This window comes from Acanthochromis polyacanthus, chromosome 6 (genome assembly GCF_021347895.1).
Source record: "Acanthochromis polyacanthus isolate Apoly-LR-REF ecotype Palm Island chromosome 6, KAUST_Apoly_ChrSc, whole genome shotgun sequence".
Classification (NCBI taxonomy): domain Eukaryota; kingdom Metazoa; phylum Chordata; class Actinopteri; family Pomacentridae; genus Acanthochromis; species Acanthochromis polyacanthus.
In genome coordinates, this window is record NC_067118.1 from 12,084,368 (window position 1) to 12,100,007 (window position 15,640).

The window sequence follows — 15,640 nt, forward strand, 5'->3', positions numbered from 1 at the left end:
GAGATTGCTTTGTTTATTTCCTCATCTGTAATTTTGGCAGTCAGAGCCTCATTGTGATCTTCTGCTACTCATGGCAAATTTAAGTTCTCTAAAAATTTGCCCATCTAGATTTCATTACAAGCCTTAGGTTAAGCATATAGATTTTTATAGTAAGCTTCAAAGCACTTTTGAATTTCCTGTTTTGTCCACTGTGGGTCCCTTATTTTGCAAATATTGTTTTTTGCCTGCTGTTTCTTCAGTTTATATGCCAACAGTTTAGTTGATTTACCCCCCACTTCATAATATCTTTGTTTTGTGAACAGTAGATTTTTTGGATCTCCTGTACATAGATCTCATTTATCTCTGCTCTCTCTCTCTTTTTTTTTTAATTTCCTGATTTTTATGCTCTTTCAATTTGTCCTTATGCTCACCTTCTAGCTTTCTTAGGTCTGATTTTAGTATGTCAAGTTTTTTAACTGCCTGACCTTATTTTTTTTTAAATATGCTGTTTTGGTTAACATCATCCCTCTCATCATGGCCTTACACTCATCCCACAGCACAGACGGGGACACCTCACCATTATCGTTATCCTCTACGTATGTCTGAAGTTCCTTCACTATTTCTTCTTTCATGTGTCCTTTTAATATATTTGAATTTAATCTCCAGATTGTTGTCTTTTTCTCACTCACCAGACGTAATGTTAAATAAAGGAGGCTGTGGTCTGATAAGTCCATTACTCCTGTATCACATTTTTCTATTCTATGCATATCTTTATTATACATCAAGAAATAATCAATCCTCGAGTATATGTTATGTGGTGATGAGTAATAAGTATAATCCTTACTCATGGGATTCAGATCCCTCCATACATCTCCAATTACCAGTTCAGACATCAGATCTTTAATTTTTATACTTATAGACTGTGGGGCATGCCTTGAAAATAAGCCTAGAATAAGAATTTATTTGACCATCAAGGGAACTAAGAAAACAGACTTGCTCTCGGCTAATTTGGAAGTGTTCTTTCCAAAAATGCAATGTTTGCCACTGTAAAGTTGCACATTAAACCAATAGAGGCCAAAAACAGAAAATAATAATTTTCAGGATTTTATGTCATTGGATAATGGCAGGTTGCTCAAAACACAGTATCTATTGGATATTTTGGGATGGGAGCTTACAGAGAAAGTGCTTTTTGCCTCCTAAAACTAGATATTAACCTATTTCAGGCCAAACAGGAGCACCAATGCAATTTATCACAACTTTAATCAACGGATTTAATCCTGAAATGGAGAGGTGATGAATTAGGAAACATAGATACCCTCATTGCAAACATCATACCAAAAAACTCTACGTTTTGAGTGCTCTGGTCATCATTTGATGGAGCCAGTACTTCAAACTTCTGCTGAGGTTCTACGTTATGAACCAGTTACCCTAGACAGCCAGGTCATAACATAGTATCTTCTTCCCACCGATAAACATCAGTGTTTTTTCAGGGGGCTCGATTGTCCTTTTCCTGCTTCGCTAATACTTTCACTAGACGTCCTATTCTTATTTGCATCCAATGAGATATTGTACCTCTGAATGATGATCCCATTCGTGTTGTAGATCGTTCCATAGCCAGATAATGTTTCTTCGCCATGTCATTATTGTCCCAAACTAGGGTAGCAAATTCATTGAGCAGTATTTCATCTAGTATGCTTTCTCCTCTAGCAACCTGTTTCTCAGCTAAAGCAGTATCAAATCAGCTTCTGCCATCAGTGTGTGAATGGGTGAATGTGACGTATCATATAAAGCGCTTTGGATAAAAGCGCCATATAAATACAACCATTTACCATTTACAACAGGCCAAACAAATTAACAGAACACAGGGAACAGCCTTCAAAACTGACTTATCATCAAGATCCTTTTCAGATAGAGGCCAGTTCTGAACTGGAGAAGGACTATCTGACAGTGCCCTATTCAAGAAAATAGCTGTTAAATGTTGCATCCTGATCATAGGCTGTGGAACTTTTGGATTCCAAATTTTCTGGGATAATAGTGCATCACAGCCAGTGTCCATCTCAGTAGTTTCTGGCTCTGTTTCAAAACTTTCAGAAGCACCAGTGCATGCAAAGTGATATATGACCTGATGACCTGTGTGTGTGGGAGTCAGTGGTGCTCCCGAGGGGCGGGGGCACTCGCTGATAAAGTCAGTAGTGTTCATAAGTCCACAACAGCTGTAAGTGCTGCCCCGACTCCCATAACTTAAGAGGAAAAAGCTTTTCAACCAAAACCTGAATATATCACTACAATCTTGACAAAATAAAGTCCTGTGTTTCTCACCTCAGTTATCCGAATAGAATTGGGATATTTCCTGGAAACAGGTTAGTCTTCACCTTAGAATGTTGTGTTTCGTCAGGCATCCCAGTCTCTCCTAAGGCCTGCAATTTCTGTTTGTACCTCTGCTGTGTCTCCGTTGTCTCATTAACATTCTTCGCCTAGCTCGTCGTCCACATTAGCCGCTTGATCCGCTCTGTCCAGTTCTCTGCCAGTTTCACGACCTCCACCTGGAGCCCTTGGGCCACTGTGTATTTCATTGTCTCCTCCGCTATGTTGTAGAGGCGCTAAACTCTTCTTTACTTCGAAAAGTTTGTAATGTCATCACAATGGATCTAGGCAGAGAGTCTTTGGGAGGTTGTGAGACGAGAGCCCGGTCGGCTCTTCAACTCAAATGATGGGGGTAGATCCAACTTCACCCTGAGGAGGTTTTCGCCAGAAGTGGTCATCAATTGAGCATTTCCCTCCGCTCCTTCCTTTACCCCGTGTATCCGGACATTCTCCCTTCTTGCACGGCCCTCGAAGTCTGTCATTCGGGTCTCGATCTGCTTCTGCAGCTCCATGAGCTCCAAAGTGGCTTCCTCTAGATTCTGAGCATGCTCCTCTGTTTTCATGATCCGCTTTTCGGTGTCATCTATCCTGTTGTTTGTCTTCTTGATATTGTCTTTGATTTCTTTCATGTTTTCAAAGTTCTTGCAGTGGAACTCTTGTATCCAGGGGTGAAAGTAGTTTTAAATTCTTGCCGGTACCATTACTAAAACCCTCATCTCACTCTAATTTCATGCATTTTAAAATAGCAAAGTCAAAACGCATGCAAATAAAAACATATTAAATTTTACTGTATGCCAATGGAATGGGTAGGAATTAAAAACACTTGAAAATACATAAACTTTTTGCTTTAATTGAAACACTGATAAATATCCAGAATACAATGCTCTAAGAACAGACATAAGGTCACGAGCAAACACTCAAAATGGAACTAAACATTAAAACACATCACCTAAAAGATTTTCCACAGAGGCCTAACGTAGTTATAGTAGTAGTAGTTAGTTTCTGATTTCCTGTGGTAACCCATCTTCAGTGTCCCTGTCTTTTCTTTTAATCAAAGAGGTTATTTTCCTCTGCATTATTACTTTGACAAAAAAAACATCTTGACTGTTTTGTAGTGCTTCTCTCCATTTTTATTTGAAATATATATCTGTCGATGATAATCGTTGTAAATTCTGTTGAAAGTTTTTCAGCCAATCACAAGAACGTGTGGAATTTCAGGTGTAATTTATTGCTCGCCCCATCCCGGCGCAAGCGGCGCTTGTTGACATCCATTGACTAATTGTGAAAAATGTCCCAGTGCAATAAATAAAGCGCACCTATTTGCTATTGGCTGCTACTGGCCATAGCGATCGCTGTGTTACAGAAAGTAGGCACGCAAGTGCGCTTACGTACTGCTGAGTGAGCGGTCTATAGCAGGCAGCCGGGTGGCGTACCGGTGGAAGAGAGGCTTACCACCACCGGATCTTTTCCCGGTACTGCTTACGCCACCAGATCTTTTGCCGGTACGCAGTACTGGACCATACCGGCTTACTTTCACCCCTGCTCATATCTCATATAAGATTGTTTCCGAGTCTGCCATGTTTTTCGCTGGGAAACGCTGGGAATGATGTGACATGATGTGAGGGAGTATAGTATTAGTTTTTTCAGTTCAGTTAGATGTATATTTAGGAAACGTAAAAAAAAATCCTTACTGGGTAAAAATCTAAAGGTTCAATTCAATTTTATTTATATAGCGTCAATTACAGTCAAATCGTCTCAAGACGCTGTACAGAACCCATATGCCTGACCCCCAGAGCAAGCCCAAAGGCGACAGTGGCAAGGAAAACACCCTTTTAACAGGGAAGAAACCTCGAGCAGAACCCGGCTCTATATTTAGGGGGGACCCATCTGCCTGCTGGCCGGGCGGGTTGAGAGGGACAGAGGAGGGAAAGGGGGAGGGATGGGTAGAAGAGGGAGGGGTGGGAAAGCAAGGAAAACACAACACACATTTGGATACATGCATGACAGGATATGTGACACAGACAAAGTATAAGCTAACATTGAAAACTGACTCATAATTTACTCTTATGATGTACAGCTCTGACATAAAACATACTCCATATATAGCTAGCAGTAAAATTCAAACAGTATGTAAGTTAGCATAACAAGTATAGTGAAGGCGATGCAGAGTTGACTGGTGGAAAAAGGGGAGTTGGAAGCAGAGGGCTGGAGGAAGGTCAGCAGCAGCATCCCACAGTGGACATGATGGAGACTAGACCAGTTGGTGGAACATCGACCGCAGATCTGAAGCATCCAGCTCTGGGACCAGGGACACTCGGAGAAATAGCACAGGGGGAAACAGAGTGAATGTACTGCAATAACGGTATACATATTAAATGTAAAGGTAGATAGAGAAGGGCTCAGTGCGTCAAGAGAGGTCGCACAGCAGCCTAGGCCTATAGCAGCATGACTAGGGGCAGAACGAAGGGACGTCCAAGAGGGAGTCAGCTGTGCAAATGAAGACACAAGCCGAACCCCTGTGGGTCAGCCCCAACTATAAGATTTGTCAAAAAGGAACGTTTTAAGCCTGGTCTTAAAAATAGAGAGGGTATCTGCCTCCCGAACCCAAACTGGGAGCAGGTTCCACAGGAGAGGCGCCTGATAACTGAAGGCTCTGCCTCCCATTCTACTTTTAGAAATTCTAGGAACAACAAGTAAGCCTGCAGTTTGAGAGCGAAGAGTTCTACTAGGATAATATGGTACTAACAGATCTTTAAGATATGATGGAGATTGGTTATTAAGAGCTTTATATGTCAGAAGAAGGATTTTAAATTCTATTCTGGATTTAACAGGAAGCCAGTGAAGAGAAGCAAGTATAGGGGAAATATGATCTCTTTTGCTAACTCCTGTCAGTACTCTCGCAGCAGCGTTTTGGATCAACTGTAGATGTTTGAGAGAGCTATTTGGACAACCCGATAATAAGGAATTGCAATAGTCAAGCCTGGAAGTAACAAAAACATGAACTAATTTTTCTGCATCACTCTGAGACAGAATGTTCCTGATTTTTACAATATTATGCAGGTGAAAAAAGGAAGTCCTACAGACTTGCTTTATGTGTGAGTTAAAGGACATGTCCTGGTCAAAAATAACTCCAAGATTCCTCACAGTAGTACTGGAGGCCAATGTGATGCCATCCAGAGTAACTATTGGCTTTGAAAGCGAGTTTCTAAGATGTTTGGGGCCAAATACAATGACTTCAGTTTTGTCTGAATTTAGCAGTAGGAAGTTAAAAGTCATCCAGGTTTTAATGTCCTTAAGACAATCTTGCAGTCTAGCTAACTGATCAGTTTCATCTGGCTTCATAGATAAATACAATTGTGTGTCATCTGCATAACAATGGAAGTTAATACAATGCTTCCTAATAATATTGCCTAAAGGAAGCATGTATAATGTGAAAAGTATCGGTCTTAAGACAGAACCCTGAGGAACTCCATGATTAACTTTAGTATGCTCAGAAGAGTTATTGTTGACATGCACAAACTGGAACCTATCTGATAAGTAGAATTTAAACCAGTCCAGTGCTGTCCCTTTAATGCCAATTGAATGTTCTAGACGCTGTAATAAAATTATGTGGTCGATTGTGTCAAACGCTGCACTAAGATCTAACAAACAAGTATAGAGACTAGTCCATTATCTGATGCTATGAGAAGGTCATTAGTAACTTTCACCAGAGCTGTTTCTGTGCTATGATGCACTCTGAAGCCTGACTGAAACATTTAAAAAAAAATTATTTCTTTGTAAGTGTTCACATAATTGATTTGCAACTATGCTTTCCAGAATTTTAGAGAGAAATGGAGGTTGATGCCATTAATCCCTTTTGTAGGTCTGTAGTTGTAAGATGCGGACATCCTTCACCGCATGATGCTGCTTATTGTTAGGCCTGAGACTTGTGGACTATATGGGTCAATATACACACGTGGACAAAATTGTTGGTACCCCTCAGTTAAAGAAGGAAAAACCCACAATTCTCACTGAAATCACTTGAAACTCACAAAAGTAACAATAAATAAAAATTTATTGAAAATTAAATAATCAAAATCAGCCATCACTTTTGAATTGTTGATTAACATAATTATTTAAAAAAAAACAAACTAATGAAATAGGGCTGGACAAAAATGATGGTACCCATAACTTAATATTTTGTTGCACAACCTTTTGAGGCAATCACTGCAATTAAACGATTTCTGTATTTGTCAATGAGCATTCTGCAGCTGTCAACAGGTATTTTGGCCCACTCCTCATGAGCAAACAGCTCCAGTTGTCTCAGGTTTGATGGGTGTCTTCTCCAAATGGCATGTTTCAGCTCCTTCCACATATGTTCAATGGGATTCAGATCTGGGCTCATAGAAGGCCACTTTAGAATAGTCCAACGCTTTTCTCTCAGCCATTCTTGGGTGTGTTTGGCTGTGTGTTTTGGATCGTTGTCCTGTTGGAAGACCCATGACCTGCGACTGAGACCAAGCTTTCTGACACTAGGCAGCACATTTCTCTCCAGAATGCCTTGATAGTCTTCAGATTTCATCGTACCTTGCACACTTTCAAGACACCCTGTGCCAGATGCAGCAAAGCAGCCCCAAAACATTACTGAGCCTCCTCCATGTTTCACCGTAGGGACAGTGTTCTTTTCTTCGTATGCTTGGTTTTTGAGTCTATGAACATAGAGTTGATGTGCCTTACCAAAAAGCTCCAGTTTGGTCTCATCTGTCCAAAGGACATTCTCCCAGAAGCTTTGTGGCTTGTCAACATGCATTTTTGCAAATTCCAGTCTCGCTTTTTTTATGAGTTTTTTTCAGCAGTGGTGTCCTCCTTGGTCGTCTCCCATGAAGTCCACTTTGGCTCAAACAACGACGAATGGTGCGATCTGACACTGATGTACCTTGGCCTTGGAGTTCACCTTTAATTTCTTTGGAGGTTGCTCTGGGCTCTTTGGATATAATTCCAACGATCCGTCTCTTCAATTTGTCATCAATTTTCCTCTTGCGGCCACGTCCAGGGAGGTTGGCTACTGTCCCGTGGGTCTTGAACTTCTGAATAATATGAGCCACTGTTGTCACAGGAACTTCAAGCTGTTTAGAGATGGTCTTATAGCCTTTACCTTTAAGATGTTTGTCTATAATTTTTTTTCGGATGTCCTGGGACAATTCTCTCCTTCGCTTTCTGTTGTCCATGTGTGGTACACACCTTTTCACCAAACAGCAGGGTGACTACTTGTCTCCCTTTAAATAGGCAGACTGACTGATTATGAGTTTGGAAACACCTGTGATGTCAATTAAATGACACACCTGAGTTAATCATGTCACTCTGGTCAAATAGTTTTCAATCTTTTATAGAGGTACTGTGGGGGCTGGAGAAAAGGAGACGAAAATCGCCAGGAGTCTCAACAACTTTATTTTCCACTCTCCACTCTTGCTTCTTGCCACAACTCAGGCGGAACGCAACAAACTTCCCCCCGCCAAAACCTGGAGGTTCAAAACCCCGTTTTTCCCCTTCACAATAAAACCGCCCTTTGTGTGTGAGACCTAAATCTAATGTGCACCACACAGGCCCCCCCAGAACACACAAAGGAAACACAAAAACAGAACATGCAAGCAGCAAATCCTCAAACATACCGCTCAGGCAAACGAACTATTCTACCCCTGCAGGTGCGTGTAACCATACCACGCAGCGGGCTGTCATGTGGTAAAGGGTCACTGTTCTGTATCAGATTAGGTGGACGGCCACGGCGGGCAGGATGAGCCAGCTCCACATCGTCGCCCCGGAGCACATGAGCTGGCTTCAGACGATCCACAGAAACACGGTCCTGACCTGACCCCATCTCAATCAGAAAAAACTTGTGTCCTGCTTCCAATACGCGAAAGGGACCGTCATAAGGGGCCTGCAGAGGAGACCGGTGAGCGTCATGCCGGATAAAAACATATTTGGCCGACATAAGGTCCTTAGGGATATAGGACTGAGGGAGGCAGTGGTGCGCAGCAACTGGTGAAAAAACTCCAGCACCTCCCTCCTGACCAAACCGTCCAACAACCCCAGGGGTCAAACCTGGGACATCAGCCAGGAACTCGCCTGGAACTCTCAGAGACTGACCCAGAACCAACTGAGCAGAGGAGGCCTGCAGGTCCTCCTTGGGGGCAGAACGCAGGCCCAGCAAAACCCAGGGCAGCCTATCGACCCAGCTACTGTCTACCAGGGACGCGCGGAGAGCAGCTTTCAAAGAACGATGAAACCGCTCGCACAGTCCATTGGCCTGTGGGTGATAAGTCGTGGTGCGGTGCAGATTAACCCCCAAGCTCCCAGCTATCGCATTCCAGAGCTCCGAGGTAAACTGAGGGCCCCTATCTGACGTCATGTCCAAAGGCACACCAAACCGTGACACCCAGGAGTAGATGAATGCCCGGGCAACGTCAGGCGAAGTAGTAGAGGACAGGGGAACCGCTTCGGGCCACCGTGTGGTCCTGTCCACCATGGTCAGGAGGTGAGTAAACCCACGGGACGGGGGAAAGGGACCGACCAGGTCCACATGTACATGGTCAAAACGTCTCACAGGAATGGGAAAGGGCCCCAAAGGAGATTTGACATGACGCTGTACCTTAGCACGCTGGCACGCCATGCACGTAGTAGTCCAAACTTTGACATCCTTTCTGAGACCGGGCCACACGAACCTGGCCCCCACCAGTCTGACCGACGCCTTAACCCCCGGGTGTGACAGGGAGTGGACAGCCTCAAACACACGGCGGCGCCAAGCGGCGGGAACCAAAGGGCGCGGCTTGCCCATAGAAACGTCGCAAAGGAGGGACACCCCGCTGTCATGAAATGTGACATCAGTCAGCTGCAAACTAGACTCGGTTGTGCGCAGCGCCTGCACCTCATGGTCCTTCAGCTGGTCTGCAGCCATTTCAGCATAGTCCGTCCCCAAATGAACAGTGGAAATCTGGGCACGGGACAGGCAGTCAGCAACCAGGTTGTACTTCCCAGCCACGTGCCGAATGTCTGTCGTAAACTCTGAAACAGCAGAAAGCTGCCGCTGCTGTCGTGCCGACCAAGGTTCGGATGTCTTAGCCATAGCAAATGTAAGGGGTTTATGGTCCACAAAAGCAGTAAACTCCCGGCCCTCCAAGAGGAACCTGAAGTGGCGTGTGGCGAGGAAAAGGGCTAAGAGCTCCCTGTCGAATGTACTGTACTTCCTCTCAGAGTCACGCAGCTTCCTGCTGAAAAAAGCTAGCGGCTGCCATGCCCCATCAGACCATTGTTCACAAACAGCCCCGACGGCGTAATCGGACGCATCGGAGGTCAGGGCGATGGGTGCAGCCGGGTCAGGGTGAGCTAACAGGGCAGCATTGGCAAGCGCCGCCTTTGCCTCCTCAAAAGCTAGCAACCTCTCTGGGGTCCACTCAATGTCCTGGTTACCTTTTTTTCCTTTTAACGCGTCGTATAAGGGGTGCATGATGTGTGCAGCTCGGGGGATGAAACGGTTGTAAAAATTAACCATCCCCAAAAACTCCTGAAGGGGTTTCACAGAGCCAGGACGCGGAAAAGCCGAAACTACTTCGACTTTGGCAGGGAGTGGCACAGCGCCCCGTCGCGACACGCAGTGTCCCAGGAACTCGATTTCTGAAAGACCAAACAGACACTTAGCCGGGTTCACAATTAATCCGTGTTCACTGAGACGCTCGAAAAGTCTGCGAAGGTGTAACAAGTGTTCCTCCATGGAGGCACTCGCCACCAATATGTCATCCAGGTACACGAACAGGAAAGGCATATCGCGCAGCACAGAGTCCATGAGCCGCTGAAATGTCTGAGCAGCGCCCTTCAGGCCAAAAGGCATCCTCAAAAACTCGAACAGCCCAAAAGGAGTGATGACAGCGGTTTTAGGGACATCCTCTGAACGGACAGGTACCTGATGATAACCTCTTACCAAGTCGACTTTGGAGAAGATGACCGCCCCCGCCAGGTGCGCAGAAAAATCCTGAATATGGGGGACTGGGTATCTGTCATCAGTGGTAGCATTGTTGAGGCGCCGGAAATCACCGCACGGCCGCCAGCCCCCGTCGGACTTCGGAACCATGTGTAGTGGTGAAGCCCATGGGCTGTCAGAACGGCGCACGATGCCCAGCCGCTCCATGCAGGCAAACTCCTCTTTGGCGATGGCCAACTTAGTTGCATCCAGACGGCGCGCGCGTGCAAAAACTGGAGGGCCGACTGTAATGATGTAATGCTCAACCCCGTGTTTAGCTACTGCAGTAGAAAAAGCGGGGACCGTAAGGGCAGGAAACTCAGCGAGCAGGCGCTGGTACGTGTTTCCATTAGCGAGCATGTTTGCCAGTACAGGCCCTGCGAACCCCAGAGTACACGGGTAAGATTCAAAAGATACAGCATTAATCAAACATCTGTTAGCTACATCTACTAACAGTCTGAATGCACACAGAAAATCTGCACCCAGAATAGGTACTGAAACTGAAGCTACCACAAAGTCCCAGCTAAACTCACGGCCATTAAAAGACACAGTCATGAACCTGGTGCCATAGGTGCGGATAGGTGTGCCATTAGCTGCATCCAGCGGGGGTCCTTGTCCTTGTCCCAAATTGTCAGCAGAGGAGGGGGAACGATGCTCCGTTGCGCCCCCGAATCCACGAGGAAACGACGTCCAGAAGCGCAGTCCTCAACGAAAAGCAGCTTGTTGTCGTTGTCACCGGTGCACGCAGCTGCTAGCGAGCGCCGGTCTGCTCGTTTTCCGGCCGCTGAAAGGAACACGGTTGGACACATCGCCGAGCCTTCACTCCGAAGCGGCGGTGGAAGAAACACAGGCTGCTCTCCCTTCTCCGGCGCTCCGTGACGGCAGCTACCTCCACTGAATCATCACCGTCGGACCCGCCCGGCAACAGGGCATGCACCGAAAACTGGCGGGATGCTAGCAACAGTCTGTCAGCTTCTTCAGCCAAACCCCTATAATCTTTAGTGCGGATGAGGGGAGAGGCGGCCAGGGCAGTGCGTACCTGAGGCGGGAGCTGGCGCAGGAACAAGTGGGTGAAGAGGAATGAAGTGTCACCGGAGCCCAGCAGTGCCAGCATATTCTCCATCAGCTCCGAAGGCTTGCTGTCTCCTAACCCACTCAGAGATAACAGTCGGTCGGCCCGCTCCATATCCGAGAGCTGGTATGTCCGTATTAACTGAGTCTTCAGTGCCGCATACTTGCCGGCAGCCGGCGGGTCACGCAGCAGTCCCATCAACCTGCGAGTAGTGGCTGAATCCAAAGCCGCGACGACGTGAAAATATTTCGTGTCGTCCGTGGTGATGCCACGCAGGTGAAACTGGGCCTCAACATGCTGGAACCACGGTTCTGGGTCGTGTGTCCAGAAATCCGGCAGCTTTACAGTAGCTGCGAAGACAGCCGGCGGAACCACAGCCGGTGGAACCACATCAGCAGCAGCCGCACCAGACGAAGTCGCTTCGGTCGACATGTCCCCACTTGTCCGGTGAGGTTCAACGTCGGGGTCACCAATGTGGGGGCTGGAGAAAAGGAGACGAAAATCGCCAGGAGTCTCAACAACTTTATTTTCCACTCTCCACTCTTGCTTCTTGCCACAACTCAGGCGGGACGCAACAAACTTCCCCCCGCCAAAACCTGGAGGTTCAAAACCCCGTTTTTCCCCTTCACAATAAAACTGCCCTTTGTGTGTGAGACCTAAATCTAATGTGCACCACAGTACCATCATTTTTGTCCAGGCCTGTTTCATTAGTTTGTTTTTTTAAATAATTATGTTAATCAACAATTCAAAAGTAATGGCTGTTTTTGATTATTTAATTTTCAATAAATTTTTATTTATTGTTACTTTTGTGAGTTTCAAGTGATTTCAGTGAGAATTGTGGGTTTTTCCTTCTTTAACTGAGGGGTACCAACAATTTTGTCCACGTGTGTATCATTGTGGGACTGTATGCAACGTAGTTGATCAGTATTATAGTTGATATTTTTGCTGTTTTCAGGCCTATAAATCAACACAGCTGCCTATAACTGTTAGGAAATGGATCATTTAGAACCCAAGCGCAGACACAACAGACAGGCAACACCGGTAAAGAAAAAGGGGGTTTTATTAAATAAGGATGTCACTACAACAAAACTAAAAACTGGACTGTGGGGGCGATGCAAAAACCAAGCAACTGAAAAAACAACAGAGCTAAAGGAAGATACTCACAAAAAGGGCAAACTAATAACTGTGGGTGAAACAAACTGAGGTCTATCCAAGCGACTGAGTCTAAAAGGTAATTCCATAAAGGGGAAATGCTGAGAAGTCCAAAAACTGATGCAGTCCAGAGGTGTGATGAAAGCAGGGGAGCAGAGACAGAGATGACATGTATATCCAACAATGAACCAGCAAAGACTGAGGGACAGGGCAGAGCTTAAGTAGCAGAGGAGGGAACCAGGTAGAATGTGTTGAGCTGATTGACTGCAGCTGATAGTAATTAATTGACATGGTGAAGCAGACAGGGGGCGAGCAACCGGAAGAGAGAGACAGGAGGGAAAGACAACAGACAGAGGGAGCCAGAGGAACAAGACAAATAGGGAGGTGAAAATGGGGAGTGATGGTGGAAGAAGGAAAAAAGGAGAGAGAAGGGCAGGAGCTGGAGTGGGATTGTAATAATAACCAAACACAACATGGCATTTTTAGAGAAAGATTCTTCTGAATATTATATATACAATTGAGTGAAATTGAAAGTTATTTATAAACGTATTGTAGTAAACCTGTTGACATGCGATAAATCCACAGTTGACTCACACACTACTTTATACTAAATAACTCAGAAAGCCTTGGAGTCTTGCCAGTCTTTTTTTCAGGAGGAAAGGGTGGCATAGCTCAGTGGGTAGAGTGGCCGTCTCGCAACCGGAGGGTTGTGGTCCCCCGGCCCGTCGTGCTCATGTCGAGGTGTCCCTGACACCTAACCTGTAATTGCTCCAGGGGCGCTGTACCGTGGCTGACCCCCCTAGATGGGGGGATATGTGAAAATCAGAATTTCTCCTCATGGGATTAATAAGGGATATAAAAAATTAACAAAATTATTAAATAAAATGACATTGTGTGGAGCAGGTCATGTGATTTGGAAGATCTACACTTCCTTGAGAGGTGTTTGTGTAATGGGTGACTTCTTCTGATTTCTCAAACACAGATACAATTTGTTATTTTCCATGTAAAATTTGATATATTGCCAAAAAAGAAATGTCTGTCATAGTTATCTCAGCTTAATAAAAACAACACAAAACAATTTTTGAATAAGCTCATTTTATTATTGTTTAGTTAATTAGAACGTAGTTGTTATTAAATTCAGATGGTTATTTAGCTGACATTTTAGTGATATCCAGTTATTTTTTATTTAGTGATTGTTTCTATAAAAATAATTTGGGATCATTATTATGATCATAATAATAATTAACAAGAAGAACTTTTTTTTTTTTTTACTTTTAATAAAAATGGATGCAAGATATAGCCCATGGATTTCAAAAGTCCCTCAATTATATACTGACCCATACATACACATATGAAGCTTCAGCTTCAGAACTGCACATATGCTGAAAAAAATGATTAATCTGAAATATAATCAACATATGACAGTGTCTCTTTGGTCACATCTTTGAAAAAAGCAGGTCTGAAGAAGTCATTTGACTTCACTTTATAGTTTTGATGAAACTTTCTGTTTAGAGATGGCTGTTCCAAATTAATGTAGATGGCTCTCTCAAACCATCTGTGTTCTCAGTCCAGTGTCATTTATTCTTCAGATTCAGGTAGACTGCTGAGTCTTGTCCTGAGGAACTACTCTCCTGTGTTGAGCCATGTGCTTGTAGAGCTGTTGTTTAGTTTCACCTATATGTTGCTCTGTTCACTTCTCATTGCATTTGGCTGCATAAAGACTGTTGCCTAGTTTATATGTGGGTGTTTTATCCTTAGGGTGAACCAGTTTGTGTCTCAGAGTGCTGCTGGGTCTTTTTTTATTTTTTATTTTCACATTTATGAATAGAACAGCAGAAAAATGGGGGGAGAGGAGAGAGAAAAGAAAAAAGGGGGGGGGGGGACAAAGGGTGTACGATACATATTACATCACAATCACATTAATTCACAATCACAATGTATTTATATGACTTAGAGGATCAGACAAATCCCAGTTTTTTAGGAGTAATGTATTCTTTCCATTTCTTCCAGATTTTGTCAAATTTATCAGCTTGTAATCTCTTCTGTAAGGTTATTCGTTCCATGACAAAGATTCTATATGTTATATCATACCAGTCTTCCACACTTGGAGGTAATGGGTTCAACCATTTTTTGGTAATTGCTTTACGGGCGGCTAGACTCAATATACCAAATAATAGCCTGATCTTTAAATCTCTGTCTATGGAGTACAGTCAGCCAAATATTAATTCATCCCAATTCAATGTTGTTTGTATGTTCAAAATTTCTTTTATCTCATTTTCAATCTGTTTCCAATATGGTTGTATTAACGGGCAAGACCAAAATATGTGATAGTGTTTTGCTTTTCGTGTGCCGCATTTCCTCCAGCAACTATGTGTGCCTTGGTAGTGGGAACTTTGTGCTGGGGTAATAAAGAATCCACATATGGTTTTCCAACCAAAGATTCTCCAGGAGTTTGAGCTTGTGATTTTCCACTGGAAAGCACAGTGTTTTAGCTAAACGTCTTCCAGCAATACTTTTTTGGCATCTTTTTCCCAATTTTAATATAATCTGCATTCATTTTCTTAATCACTTGAAGGTCTTTATATATTGTTGAAATTAGTTTTTGGTCTGAATCCTCTGAGTAAGCTTTCACAAAGATTTTTAAGATAGGTATTTCAAAAACAGAGTCTCTGGACTTAAAAGTGTATATATGGTGACGTACCTGGAGATATCTGTAAAAGTCATTGTTTTGTAAACTGTGCCTTCTCTTTATGGATTGAAAGTCTCTTAGTGTTCCCTTTTGAAAATAAGAACAGTATGATGATAAGCCTTAGCCTATCCACTTTTTAAATCTGGCATCCATTTTACTGGGTGTAAAATCATTATCATAGGGCGCCCAGCGCAATAGTTTGATCTCTTCCTGCAAGTGATTTTTGTTTATGTGATTTAACCAGATTTTTAATGCAACATTTATCCACTGATTATTCTGCTACATTTGTTGTTGTCTCTCAAGATCATTATAGTTTAATTAACATATTAATGAACAATTCATAAGCATGATTACAAAAGAACACAAAAGAACCCATTTAGTACTTGGCTATGTG

At 43.8% G+C, this 15,640-nt stretch overlaps 1 protein-coding gene across 4 annotated transcripts in view; it reads left to right on the forward strand.

Moving 5' to 3' along the window:
* The window catches only part of LOC110971246 (rho guanine nucleotide exchange factor 10-like protein), a 133,006-nt gene that overhangs the window by 41,894 nt on the left and 75,472 nt on the right, over nucleotides 1-15,640 (forward strand). The gene's annotated exons all lie outside the window — the stretch shown is intronic.